The sequence below is a fragment of the Chelonoidis abingdonii genome, chromosome 2 (assembly GCF_003597395.2).
Source record: "Chelonoidis abingdonii isolate Lonesome George chromosome 2, CheloAbing_2.0, whole genome shotgun sequence".
Lineage (NCBI taxonomy): Eukaryota > Metazoa > Chordata > Testudines > Testudinidae > Chelonoidis > Chelonoidis abingdonii.
In genome coordinates this window covers 25,286,062-25,290,083 of record NC_133770.1, presented here as the reverse complement: position 1 = coordinate 25,290,083, position 4,022 = coordinate 25,286,062, and positions in this window count along the sequence as shown.

Sequence of the window (4,022 nt, the reverse complement as noted above, 5' to 3'; positions counted from 1 at the left end):
TTGCTTGTCAATCCTGCAGAGAAAATATGAGACATCCATTCACCTAGTGATGTAGTTACGCCTGCAAACCAGAATCGCTATCTTTTCCTCTCTAGATATACCAGATCCCGTTCTAGTTTCCTCGTTGGAAAGATTGTTGCGGTGAGGTACCCCCTGTGAATGGCATGTCTGACTCATCATTTCTGCAGATCTGTACACATCGCAGCACTGTTTTCCTGATTACACTTGGTTCTTAGCACCTTCCCCAATATTCAGCAGACTGACTTTTTTTAGAAACCATAACGGAGGGATTGCAGTCAAGGAGTCTCCAGTTTTGCCTCTTGCCCCTCTGGCCGATCTCACCAGGGCACATGCGGATAGCAGCCAACAGTACAGCAGACAGATTAACTGTCATCTCATTGCCCATTTACAACCTGGCACAGACACGTCAAACGATGATAACCATCTTCGCTATCATGATAAAAGCAAATCAATGTTGCGTGCACACTCATATCACTCTGTCAGCGGCAATCATAACACGTACAGTCAGTGACAAAAAGCATAAAGGCTCCAATGGTATGCGAGTGCGTATGCTCGCCAGGCAATCCAGGAAAAAGGGCGCGAATAATGTTGTTGCTGCGCGTTTGCTTTCCGCAGAGGGAATGAACTACGACATTTTACCAAAACACGGTAAGACAATGATTTTTGCCCCATCAGCCACTGGGCTCTCAACCCAGAATTCTAAGGGACAGGGGAGACTGCGGGAACTATGGGATAGCTACGGAATAGCTACTCACAGTGCAACGCTCCAGAAATCAACGCTAGCCTCAGACCATGGACGCACACCGCCTAATTAATGTGCTTAGTGTGGCCGCGTGCACTCAACTTTATACAATGTTTTATAAAACCAGTTTATGTAAAATCGGAATAATCCCATAGTGTAGACGTACCGTTAGAATCAGAAAGTAAGGAAAGCTGTATTACCTTTTTCTTGAAAGGTTTAGTTAAAGGTAACACCTTGTGACCACGTGACATCTTTTCCCTTATCTTTAATGGAGCACCCTGGAAGTGTTGTAGAGGATTAAATAGCTTCATTTCTAAAATTCTTTTGATGACAAAAATAAACATTGTCCTTTACGTGAACCTTTGAGAGTGTTTGTGTTTTGGGTCAAGCCACAATTGACACTGTTCTTCACTTCTAATTTTAGACAACGGTTTTCCTGGTTCTTTAGTTTCCTCCTCTTCCCCCCTTCGGTTTACGTTGTGGACACCAAAGTGGAACTGCCACCCCCTAAAACTGAGCCTACTGTGGTTACGCAACTCTCACGCTTTGTACAAGTGGATCATGGTGGACTATCAAAACACTTATGATTTGAATTATTGAGAGGTTCTAAGGACGGCTGTTTTGGCTGATACTGTACACTAAAATAGAGCCATGTTGCTATAAAGATGTGTATATTAAAAGCATTTGAACCAAAATATTGTTTATTCAGGTACTAGTTTTTTCAAACTAAAACTAGACAACGAGAAGCTTTTTTGCTCAGTGCGATCTGAATTAAGACAATTTAAGTGTAAGAGCTCTAAAGGCATTGAAGACTGAATGCTAAATTCTGTCTTCTGTAAAATCCATTCTGCTTCAATGAAGTCAATGTAAGAGTGTAAGAAAATAAAATTGCACGAGTTATCACTGTGTCTTTTCTCTATCCAACCCTGATGGTCACATTAGGTAAAACTCTTGGCAGCCACTCTAGGATAAAGGTGACAGTTTATGCAATTGCCAGTTGCGTTCCCAATTCTGAAGTTTTGCCAGAGCATTGGCAAGAAGACAAATTCCCAAGACCATTAATCTTAACATTGGTCAGGGCTTTTGTTACAAAAAGAGCTTAAACACTTTTTAAAAACAAAAGTGAACTCAATTTACAATTACCTGCACTTCTAGAAAAAGCACTTACGTGCTGTACTAGCATAGCTGTCAAAAAAAATCTATTGCTCTTCATAAATGAAAGGAATATGTTTATGTATAATGCACAACTTGTCTCACTAACATTAAAAAACAGAAGAAATTCAGCATACAATCACAACTAGTGCTTCACTACTGTATTGTCAGTGAAAGCTAATCATGTTCTTACACATTAAAACAGGAACTGAGGTATCTGTGTAAAAGACATCTGCTGAAATTGCATTTGTGTACATCTAGAGACATTTCAATGAACACCCCATTAAAGAAATATTTCACTAAAACTGTCCCATTAGCTGCTTTTGAACATTTTACACAGTCTGATGATCAGAATGAAATCAGAAGACCATTCTACTCCACAACAGAGGGATGTTACAATAAACTGACTATAAAAACAGTTCAATAATGGAAAGGGCATGCTGCTTATCTGATTCATTAAATAGATTAAAAAAAATACACCCCACTCACGCAACAGAGTTCCCATCCCAATTCAAATGAAGGGATGAAAGGCACTGTCAACTACTTACAGACAAGATTATCTCTTTGGCTTAAAAAAATGGCAGATTCAGCAATTGGGAAAGTACACCTTGCCTGCAACAAATACGGAAAGCCAAAGAGCAAAAAGTTTCAACATGTTGAAACAAAAGTACTAAGCTAAACTTGCCCTGACTTTGGCCAGAGTGCAAAAGGCAAAGTTCTAGTCTCCCCTTTCTAAGCATTATACTCCTGCAAGTTTTAAATTATTATATACATTTTAATCAAATTTTTATACCAAAATATTTCCTTATATTAGCGCTGGAGGTTTTAACATCTGCTTTTTTCTTACTTTATACTATACATAATGAGACTAGCATATGGGGGTGGTGGTGACGTGGCGGGGAAGAGGGGCTTGGTTGTCAGAGATGGCCAGTATCACCCAGCCCTTCTGACCATCACCAGTTTTCCCAGTGCCAGGAGAAAATACACTTGCTCTTTTATTTTAGATTGTAGAGAATTAGCACTGAGCTCCTCTATAGTTTGGAAAGTCTAAGCATAAGCTCTCCAACACAAAGTCTTTAATAGTTTGTTTTACGTCTATTACTGCAAAAAGTATCTCACGTTAAAAAAACACTTCTACGTTACAGTGTAAATGAAATTAAGTGCCCTAACACAATGGATGAAACAACCTTCTTCCGAGCTGAGAACAAAGATAACAGATCCCATTGACAGGAGCAGCGCCAGGGTTTTTGGAGCCCTAGGCGGGGGTCCTTCCGCGCTCCCGGTCGTTGGCAGCAATTCTCCGGCGAGGGAGGTCTTCCGTGCTCCTGGTCTTTGGGGCACTTTGGCAGCGGGTCCTGGAGCGAGTGAAGGACCCGCCACAGAATTGCCACCAAAGACCCAAAGCATGGAAGGACCCCCCGCTGCCGAATTGCCGCCGAGGGTGCCAAAATGCCGCTCCCCCAAATCCTAGCGCCCTAGGCGACTGCCTAGGTCGCCTAAATGGAAGCACCGGCCCTGCCCGTTGATTTACTAAAGAACATGTATTCCTGCTTATTTTTCATTTATAACAAGTCATATGCAAATTAGGTATAGAAACAAGCAAATGTTTCAATCACAACCATTAAAAAAAACTATGTGCTGGACAGCATTGGATTTTTTTTTTTTAATTTAAGATAGTATTCAAATCTCCAGCTTTGCACGTGCTGAATAAGTATGTAATCTTATATAACAAGCTATTTGTAATACTGTGCATATGGCATAATGCTCAGTATTACTGTTATTTTTAATCATGTATTTTTTAAAACCACTGTGAGGTAAAATATCCTTAAGACCATTTTAACTGGCCAAGCTAATGTGAAGTTTCTTGTTACAGTTATTTTCTTATGACAACATGCCAAGTCCATTTGGGTTTAATACCCTCAACTTCTGTAGTGATTCAGACGGTTCATCTGAACTGAGGCCAATCTGACATCCATTCAAAACTCTGGTTCTCGTGGTGAGATAGTCATATCCATTTCCCATGGCCTTACTAACCCACTTTGGACTATGGAACCAAAACATCAAACTCTCCCTCTGTACATTTAGATCTAAATAGTTACCAAGGAAA